General features: G+C 40.8%; 1 long non-coding RNA gene across 2 annotated transcripts in view; it reads left to right on the top strand.

Annotated features, from left to right (window-relative positions):
- The first annotated feature begins 397 nt into the window (after window positions 1-397).
- The window catches only part of LOC103281471 (uncharacterized), a 56,267-nt gene continuing 45,606 nt past the window's right edge, over window positions 398-11,058 (top strand). For both annotated transcript variants that reach the window (XR_507687.3, XR_507688.3), the window contains exon 1: window positions 398-544. This is a non-coding gene — a long non-coding RNA (uncharacterized LOC103281471). The remainder of the gene's footprint in view (window positions 545-11,058) is intronic.

Genomic DNA, 11,058 nt, shown 5'->3' with positions numbered 1-11,058 from the left:
AGGCAGTCACCACAGTGGAGCAGCATCCTCTTCACCTGCCATGCTGTTCCCAAACAATGGCTGCCCAGCTCTTAACAGGCACCTCAGGAACTGCTGCAATAGCCATAAAGCACAACCCTGGAACACTTTGCAGCGCGCCAACACTGCCAACACGGGCAACAGACGCACTGCCCTGGGGCGCTCCAGTACCGCCGGTGCACTCTCCACCAGCCTCACGAACCTCTAGTTGGCAGCCGCTCAGCTCTTGGGCAACAGGAACAGAACTACAAGGAGCACTACTGACTCAAAGCGATGGTCTCTAGCCAGGCACCACACAAGGAATAAACAAATGGAGTTCTAATTGACAGCCAGGTATATTGAATAGTGTAGTTCTCAATTCGCAAGTAGTGGTTTTTTGCAGTTCTTGTGGTCCAGAAGGCAGGCAGCAGGAATGCTCTTGTAGAAGCTCTTACCTTCTGGACTGTTTCTGCCACTGGAGTCAGGAGGCTCTTAAAAGGTCCAATGACCCACACCCAAAAGCAGCAGCCCTCAAGTGGAAGCCACGGTAGGTGCAGGGACCCATGCCCAGTTTGTAAGTAGGCCTGCTCAGCAGCAGTTTTTTGCAGTTCTTGTGGTCCAGAAGGCAGGCAGCAGGAATGCTGTTGTAGAAACTCTTAACTTCTGGATGGCATGTTTCACCTTTGCATTGGATGGTTTTTACTGCAGGTATAATCTTTTCCCATTTACTACACCACAGGTCAAACTCTTCCATCTTATAAAGTTCATTGTAAAGTTCTGTGCAATTTTTCAAGTCAGATTTTACTCAGAGTAGGTAACAATTAATTTTAAAGTTTTATTTATTTATCGTATCAGAAATGAATTGAGAATACAATTATAATGTATATTTTAAAAGCATAAGTTAAAAACTAAATTGCTAAATTTCCTTTTGACCAGAAGCTGGTCATTTTAAAGTGAACACAGTATAGTTTTGAAAGTAAAATATTAGATTATGAACAAGACAGTGTGCAGTACAATAGTAATTTTATAACAGGATGAAAGGATGGAAGGAGTAGAAAATGTCTCTGTGAGTAGTGGAAGAGGAATATTTGAATATAGTTCAGAAAGATCCAAGGAATAAGTATTCCAGCATGCTGTTCTATGTCTTTTAATCCAATGCTAGAAACAAGAGGCAACCTCTCTACACTCCTACTCATTCAGTTACCTGGGTCTTGTTGTTCTGCCAAGTACTTTTCCCCCATGGGGTTCAATAACAGAATGTGTTCTTTCTATATGGAAATCATACACATCAAAATAAGGGAAACTTTGCAGGTTACATTTTATATGTAGGAAAAATAAGTGTGACGTGTGCCCTTGACAAATGTGTTTTAAGGAACATGCGAGCCCTTACATGTGTGATCACTTAACCTGTCAAACAATATGAAGAAATTTGCTAAGAAGTATTTTAAAATGTGTATTATAACAGCCAAGAAAAACCAATGACAATCATATTTGCCCAGTATTCAATCAAGCTTCCTGGTTACAGGTTTGCTTGCTGGTGGGAGAGCAGAGGAAAGGTCATCCTGCTTGCACTCCGATCACTAGTTGAATGGAATTCCTTTACCCAATATAGCAGATAATTTTCATGGTAGACTGCTAGCCATTAAAAGGGGCTGTGACAAAATATGATAAGTGAATACAGGGCAGTTATAGATTTGTAATTCTAGGTTATAAATGCATAACTGCAATACTGAATACCTGCCAACATCCTTTTCATCCCAAAATGAAATAGACCTCAGTTAAGCCTAATGAGAAGCAGCATTCGAATCTCTTCCCAAAAAGCTCAAGTGGCATTTTCTTTGGACAATGATCACAAGCAAAACGTGTCCCTCATATTTCTGTTCTCTTGCTGTGTTTTTTTCAAGCAGTTTCCTTTTAATGGCAAACCAAGTTTTTGTTCTGCTTCCCCTAATACAGCTGTGGAAGAGCAAGCCAGGATCCTTGTCTGCTTCATGCATCATTGGCAAAATTGCTAGCTAAAGTCCTGCCTGCAGTTTCTTTATTAGTGGTGATAATGTGAGAGGCAGAAGGGAACACAGCTTGACTTTCAGCTCCCAGGTGGAATTTTCAGTTAGAAAAATTATCCCTCTACTCATAAACTGAGTGAATGTGCTATGGAGTTGTCAATAGGAAATATATATGTGGGAGGCCACAATGGGCCTCAAGCTTCTCTAGTAAATATCTGTTGGAGCTTTGCAGTTAAGAGCTTGATCAGATGCAATCCCATCATTTTTAGTGGGGAAACATTTTCAAAGGCATAAATGACACTTACAGCTGTGAGTCATAAACTTTCATGGAAGTGCGGGTGCAGGCAATCAATTTGGGAGGTGGAAAAGTTGCTGTGAACTGACATTTACCTCCTATTTTTGGACTTAAAGGAGACTTGAGAAAGCACCCTTGTCTATGTTAGCGATAGAAGAGACGTAGAAGGAGCCAGAGGTAGATGTGGTATTGCTGTTTTATTAAAAAAAAAATATTGCCTGTTAACCATGCAATACTTCTGCAATTGTTACATGTATAGGACTATAAACAGAAAGCTATGAGATTTTTTACAAAATATATAAGTTATTAAGGAAACAATACTAGGGCAAGTTATCAAACTCATATTCACCAAGGGTTGCATCAGGCTTATGGTTGCTTTCAACCATAAGGTTGTGAATTTACAATGAAGGTGTGCTTGCAATTAATGGGATCAGAGCAAGCATGGAGTGGAAATGTAATCCTACATGAACCAACACGAAAAGGAGAAGGTCAGTGGGCTTGATTAGACTTGTCAGCTGCTGAGTTAAGTGCTGGATTTTTGCCCCAGGGAGGGACTGTTGCAGTGATCAGAGGGAAGCTAGGAGATTAAATAAAATTATTTATGTACAGTCAGTCATCCACATTCCCTGTAGTTAGGGGCACAGGATCCCCATGAAAGTGAAAAATGGTGAATAGAAAAATTGCCGAGAGAATATGTCTGTAGGAATCCCTAGGTCCTCTATGGCCAACCTTTGCTGGAAGCTGAACATACAATTGCATTGGAGGCCTAAAGGTTCCTAGAGAGATGTTCTCTCTAGATCTTTCAGAGTGAATAGAAAATATTGACAATAGAGTCACACTGGACGACCAAGAGAGAACATAGAAAGCAAATCCACAGAAGCCAAACCCATAAATGTGAAGGGATAGCTGTATGCAGATGTGGACATTTGAAAAGCTAAAATTCCAAATACTTCTGGTCCCAAATATTTTTGCTACTGCAATTATGTTTAAATATTTGAAAGATTGTCATAGGGAAGAGGGAGCAGTCTTGAATATAATAAAAGTGAAAATATGTTTGTATTTTTGTATGTTTGTGGGTGGGCGATTTCTGAGATAGTTCCCACTTTCAACGAGTACTGTGAAACAAACCTAGCACACATACCCAATATCACCAACTTTGAATCCTCATGGGGTTTGGGGAGAATTGACCTATGATGTTGGGAGTTGTAGTTTAACACAATCAAAGAGCACTGAACTCAACTGACAGTGGATCTGGACTACACTTGGCACACATACCCAATATGGCAAACTTTGAATACTGGTTGGGTTTGGGGGGGGGGGGAATTGACACACTATGTTGGGAGCTGTAGTTCATCCACGTCATCATGCATTTTTTAACTGGAGCAATCAGAAAAAAAACAAATGTGAGCAATTACTATTTCTTTTAAACAGCATTACAAAAGGCCTAATCCAGGCATCGCCGAGTACCTAAGCTAGTATTAAATGAACAGAAAGTTTGTGAATGGTGAGGGGAGGGGAGGGGAGAGCTGCCAGCATGTTGGCATGGATGTTGAACAGACCCATTGCACAAGGTGATGGGAATATTTTATGATTGTGAGCTATTGATGGGTTTTACCAGTCAATAGCGAGGGTTAGATTAATTGCAGAGAAGAGGCAGACTTGGGGTGGGATGCACATGGCATTATATGATAGGGATCATCAGGAAAAGTCATGGCCCACCTTTAGTACTGGGCTCATGTGATAAACTCCTGTATAACATTTTCTGCAGTTTATCACTTTGTGTTATCTCTTAACAAATTACATTTATTGTATGATTGTTCATTTTCCTGACCATTTTTTCTCCCTCTCCAAGTCACTTAGCTTTTTTTCTGTACAAATGCTACACTTGCAATGCAAACAAGATTATGTTCAGGCATTGCTATGCACCATCTGTAGCAGGTAAGTCTTGCAGACTCACTGATCCTGTGTATTCCAAAGAGTAGAGCACAGACCAACTTCAGACCAACTTCATAATTTGTCATAGACATGCTTATGTTGCTCTTGTATTGTTATCTTACTTTTGAATCTTAGTATAGTACTTTAGATAGGATAAGTGATGTAAGAAGACTTTCTTTCATTGATTAATGTGTGTTTTGTAAAGCACAATGAAAATACAACAGAACACTAATGTCAGTCCAATAAATATATCAACCTGTAAATGTTTTTAAGGACATATTGTATTGCAAATGTAGGACCCTTTCTTGAAGATATTGTTGGAAGTTCTGAGGGCCCAAATGTATTTTTACAGTGCCTTTAGACAATTCTTTGGGTTTTGACAACTAATACCTGTTTATCACATGTTGCTGTTTTCTGAACCTTCAAATAATTTCTGACTTATGACAACCCTAAGGCAAATGTATTGTGGGTTTTTTGTGGTTATTGTGTGACTTGCCCAAGGTTGCTCAGTGGATTTTCATATGGGAATTTGAATCCTGTTCTCCAGAGTCTGTGTCCAATGCTCAAACCACTATGACATGTATACACTCAAAAGCTTGCAGTAACATGCACCAAATTTCCCATATCAATAAGTCAAAACCTTTTCATTGGGAAAGAAACCAGTGATATTGAAGTTGTCACCTTTACCATTGAGAAGATGAGTGCTGCATCATCAACTTAATCATAGCATTGTACTAGTATTGAAAGAGTCCACAAGGTCTGTCTAGTCCAACTCCCTGCCATGCAAGAATGAACTGTGGAACATTCTAGAAAGATTGCATCTAATCTCTGTTTAAAGATCTGCAAAGGTGGAGAATTTGTTGTACAGTGTTCCCTCACTTATCGCTAGGGTTAGGTTCCAGGGCCACCCGCAATAAGTGAAAATCCACAAAGTAGGGACACTATATTTATTTTAATATTTATACATTATTTTAGTAGTTATACACTATTTTAAGTCTTTATGAACCAATCATGTGTTGCTAAATCACCTCCTCCTCTTGTTGCCACTTGGGCTTCTTTTCTCTCCCTTTGGCTTCACCTTCCTTCCTTCCTTAGGCTGTAAATTGTAATTTTTAATGATTTATAATAGTCTTTTAGAGTTTATTGAAAAACCGCGAAACAGAGAATCCGTGAAAAGTAAACTGTGAAGTAGTTAGGGAACACTGTACTGTGAGACAGTCAATTCCATTGTCAGACATTTATTAGCATCAAGATACCTTTCCTAATATTTAAGTGGAATCATTTCACTTCTAATTTGAATCTAGTGGCTCATGTCCACTAATCTCTGGGACATCAGAAAAGAAGCTTGCTCTTTCTCCATATTCTGTGCAAAGTCCTTTCAGATTTTTAAAAGACAGCTGTCACATCACATCTCAGTGTTTTCTTCTCCAAGCTGAATATACTCAACTCCCTGATTCATTCCTCCCAGGACTCAATTTCTAGATCCTTTACCCTTTTGGTCACTCTTCTCTAGACAGGTTTGTGATCTCCATAATTTGCCCATGAAACCTCTGTAGAAAATTCATTTATTTTCTTTTTTTAACCCCCCCCCCAGTTTTATTTATTTAATTATTTGACTTACATTTTGCAATTTGTATTAAGTTTTCACAATAAACTTAAGAGTTCAAAAGAAGAAACAAAATAAAAAGCTCTGATACAAAAATAACCCCACAATATCCCACCCTTTAACTTCTCCCATCCCTGCCTACCAAAACTAACAACCAAACTCTATCTCCCTTTTTTTTACAAAAGAGATAAAACAGTAAAAATAGGAGGGGGATGAAAAACACAATAAAAACACAGCTGCCTTTCCTCCTCCTCAAGAAAGATTATCAAACTGTTAAATTTATTTTCTTGGGCATAGGTTACGAGATCATTTATCCAAAATAGGCAAACCACCCACCCATTGATTCTACTTTTTAAATGTCCATGCAGAAAAGCATTAAGACAGATACCAATGAGAATGAAAATCATTCACACAATTTCCACCAAAAATAAATTCTTGCAAATACTTCCTCAATAAGGCATAAAACCTTAGGCTGTGAGAAGAAATCAAAAAATGAGATGTTCATTTTCCCCTTGAGAGAGGAAGATCAGCAAGGATTTGCCTCTCTAACTAGGAACAATGGTTAATTATGTAAAGTACAGGTGAAACAGATAGCACCAAAACTTTTCAGAAACATTCCCTCCATTCTTTCTTTGCATTATGTCCCCAATGAATGTCTATATCTTTAAGATCCCTCCTAATCAAACCTCACACCACATAAGGCCATTTTCATCAGTGAAGACCTGGTTGACAAATAATCTGATCAGCCCGGGGGAGCCATTGCAAATGTGCCTCATCTTAATTTTTACCAAACAGAGCCAAATTATGTATCTCATTTCACCTTGCAGGCTCTGTGAAACCACTCCAAAGCAATAAAAACCATGAATTTAGTTTGGCATCCTACCTTTTAGGTTTAAGGTATGCCAAGGGAGCTTTGTATTAACAAATCATATCAAGTACCAGTCCAGCTTAGAAAGGCTGTGAAGGTTCCCCTGACATACACCAATAAATAGAATGAACTGGTTGAACAGGATTTTTTTTTGAAAAAAACCTAGCAGCTAAAGCTGCCCCCCAGTGAGTCTTTCTTGCCCCATCCTTTTGTTTTCCATCTGTTAAGTATCAGATGATTTCCTAAAATGGAAAATGTGATCATGAACAAAATACTGTGCTTCATTAAGTCATAATTTCCCAGTTCATAATCTACCTAGCCTACCTATGTATCATTAGGGTTATTCATGAGGTTTAGATCATGAATGTAAAATCAACAAGTTGTTTTGTATATGGTATGACCTAATTTGGCAGGGCATAATTTGCCAGGATTATGCCCAGATTTTGATATGATGGTCATTGAAAAATTTGAGGAAATACAAAAGAAAATGGGAATAAAGGCTCTTGAAGCTAAAACCAGAATACAAATTGGTCTACAATTCCATCCTCTGCTGTCGACTTGTGCTCCTTAGTCACTCTCTTTGTGATGTCCATCATATATTTCTTCTTTCAGGTCTTATCCTCTTCACAAAATGCCTCATAAAAAAGTTCTGATGGAATAAAGTTGATAACAAAATAAAGTTGATAACAGAATATGGGCAGTGGGCAGGAGTAGTCAGAAGGCATGGAGGCTGTTAAGACAGTTGAGCAATGACTCCTCACAAATTAATACCCATGCCAACATAAAGGCAGACCAGATAGCGCATCAACTTCTGGTGAATGGGAAACCCAAACTTGTCACCAAACTAAGAAGGAAACCAATAGTTAGACAACCAGATAATGAGAACAACAACCTTTATGAACTATTCACATCCACTAAATTGGAAATGGTTCTCAAAAATGTAAAAATGGCAATGCAGCTGACCTGGATGATCTACGGATGGAACAAATTAAGAACTTTGGTCCAAAAGCAAGGTGCTGGCTGCTGAAGCTGATGAACAATTGCATTGCATCCTGTCAGATCCCTAAAATCTGGAGGAAAGCAAGAGACATAGCCATTTTGAAACCAGACAAAGACCATAATGATCCAAAAAGCTAAAGACCAATCTCTTTGTTGTGTCATCTTTATAAAGCTCTGGAGAGACTTATTCTGCATAGAATTATGGAAAAAATAGACCCACTTATGATTCCACAGGAAAAGGAAAAGCTGCACATCACAAGTATTGAACCTGACTCAACACATAGAAAATGGTTTTGAAAGGCAGCAGATCACAGGAGCTGTCTTCATAGACCTGTCCTCAGCTTATGATACTGTGAATCATTGCCTCCTCTTGAGAAAAATGTATAATATCAGAAAGGATTACCACCTCACCCACCTCATAGGAAATCTGCTACAAAACAGGAGTTTTTTTTTTGTTGAATTCCAGGATCACAGAAACAGGTGGCGAAAACAGAAGAATGCCCTACATCAGGAGAGCATACTTGCTCCATAAATGTGTCATATTTACACAAATGATCAGCCACTACCAAAAGGGACGGAGAGTTTCATCTATGCCAGTGGTTCTCAACCTGTGGGTCCCCAGGTGTTTTGGCCTACAACTCCCAGAAATCCCAGCCAGTTTACCAGCTGTTAGGATTTCTGGGAGTTGAAGGACAAAACATCTGGGGACCCACAGGTTGAGAACCACTGATCTATGCTGATGATTGTACCATCACTGCTCAAGCAGGGAGCTTTGAAATTGTTGAACAGAAGCTCTTGGAAGCTTTAGGTGCTCTTGCTGCCCATTATAGGGAAAACCAGTTCATTCTTAATCCACCTAAAACACAGATGTATGCTTTTCATCTTAAGAATGACAAGCATCTCAAGCTCTGAGGATCACCTGGGAAGGAATGCCACTGGAGCATTGCAGTACACCAAAATATCTGGGAGTTACTTTGGACTGTACTCTGACCTTCAAGAAGTACTGCTTGACTATCAAGCAAAAAGTGGGTGCTAGAAATGATATCATACGAATGCTGGCTGACACAATCTAGGGGTCATAACCAGATATAGTGAAGACATCTGCCCTTATGCTTTGCTACTCTGCTGCTGGATATGCATGCCCAGTGTGGAACACATCTCATCATGTTAAAACAATGGATGTGGCTCTCAATGAGACATGCCACATTATTATAGCGTGTGTACACCTCACACTGCTGGAGAAATTATACTGTTTAGCTGGTATTTTACCACCTGATATATGACAGAAAGTAGCAGCCAGTAATGAAAGGACCAAGGCACTGACATCTCCGGCCCATCCTCTGTTCGGATATCAGCCAGCATGCCAACATCTTAAATCAAGAAATAGTTTTCTAAGATTTACAGAGATACTTGCAGGAACACCTCAGCAAGCAAGAGTTCAAAAGTGGCAGGGTAAAACTTGGAACCTCAATCAGTGGCAGATACCAGGTGGGAAACTCTCTCCTGGGTGCACAGAAGACTGGGTGATTTGGAAGGCGTTGAACAGACTGTGCTCTGGTATCATGAAATGCAGAGCCAATGTTAAGAAATGAGGTTTTAAAGTGGAGTTCACGACATGCGAGTGTGGAGAACAAACCACAGGCCGCCAACTACAATGCAGTCTGCCCTGAACATGACAATGGATGATCTTCTTACAGCAACACCAGAGGCACTTGAAATGGCCAGCTTCTGGTCAAAGGAAATTTAGTACAATGCCACTTTTTTAATTTTGTGGGTTTTTTATGCATTATAAACTGTATTCCTAATTTGCTTCTGACACAATGAATAAGGGTAGGGAGGGCAAAGAAACCAGGGAAGCTCCACTGAACATTTGGGCACCATTTCTAAGTATACATTGGGTTTCTAAGAATCTTCATATTTAAAAACGTTTCAGTGATAATAAATACTAGCAATGTAATCCCCCACACACACACACACAAAGTACCTGAAATCAGTAACAACCTTTTGCCAATGCTGAGTCCTCTGGTATAAAGTTTAAGGGCCCTAGTACCTCCTATCTAGAAGTTCAGCATTAAATACTGTAGAGCAGGATATTAGGCTTGAGCGATCCATGAAAAAATTGATTCTAAACTCGTTTCAAAAGTAGGGGGGGTAGCGTTTCGTTTCTGATGTCATTTCCGAATTTTGCCCCCCAAAAAATTCGAAATTAACAAAAATTCGTTAGTTTCAAAAGTAATTCGTTAATGGCGGACGCGCATGCGCAGTGGCCCAAAACAGCCCGAAGGGGGGGGCTTTTATGGGGCTCTCCTGCACTCATTTTTTCAGCTATACTGATCAAATTTGGTACAGTGGGAGAACACAATCCACCCTGCTTGCTCGCTAAATTGCAGAGCGTTTGCCCTTTCCTAAGATTTATTGCGTAATTTCATAGTTCATATTAAAAAACTTTATTTAACAATTGCAAAAATCTGTTCCTGCTTTTGAATTGTTATTTCCTGTTCAATAGGGGTTCCTTCACTGTGAAAGTCCTTCTTCTACTTGTGTGTAACATTGTTTCAGTGCCCGTAAATCTGTCAAAATGTTAGGACATTGGTGGCCATTGGCCAAGAGACACATTGTGCTGCCACAATGCGCAATGACTTTCCCCAGGCATCCAGATTGGAGGCCATTATACCACAGTGGTCAAGCCCCCCCCCCCTCCCAATAAATGTAAGATTTGTGTGACGTTGGTTTGATTTATCGCCTGATGGCAAAATGGGGGCTTGGATCCCACTCCCTTGGGGAGCCGGCCACCGTGGGCCGGCTCCCACCCCTGCCCCTTTCCCCAAAGCAGCAGGGCGAGGGCTTAACTGCGGAGATAGACATGGGGGCTTGGATCCCACTCCCTTGGGGAGCCAGCCACCGTGGGCCGGCTCCCACCCCCGCCGCTTTCCCCAAAGCAGCAGGGTGGGGGCTTAACTGCGGAGATAGACATGGGGGTTTGGATCCCACTCCCCTGGGGAGCCGGCCACCATGGGCCAGCTCCCATCCCTGCCCCTTTCCCCAAAGCAGCAGGGTGGTGGCTTAACTGCGGAAATAGACATATGGGGGCATGGATTCAACTCCCCTGGGGAGCCGGCCACCGTGGGGCGGCTCCCACCCCCGACCCTTTCCCCAAAGCAGTAGGGCGGGGGCTTAGCTGCAGAGATAGACATGGGGGTTTGGATCCATTAAAAGCACTGGCAGGAGGAGTGGAAGGTAGGACTGCAGCCGTTTTGCAGCCTTGGACGGAAGGACAGCTGGGAGAGAAGCGAGATGCATCGCGGGAATCTCGACACAATTGGCCAAGAGGCAGCAAAAAGCAGAAAGAAAA

Source organism: Anolis carolinensis, chromosome 1, assembly GCF_035594765.1.
Source record: "Anolis carolinensis isolate JA03-04 chromosome 1, rAnoCar3.1.pri, whole genome shotgun sequence".
NCBI classification, from domain to species: domain Eukaryota; kingdom Metazoa; phylum Chordata; class Lepidosauria; order Squamata; family Dactyloidae; genus Anolis; species Anolis carolinensis.
This window is presented reverse-complemented; position numbering and strand designations above follow the sequence as displayed.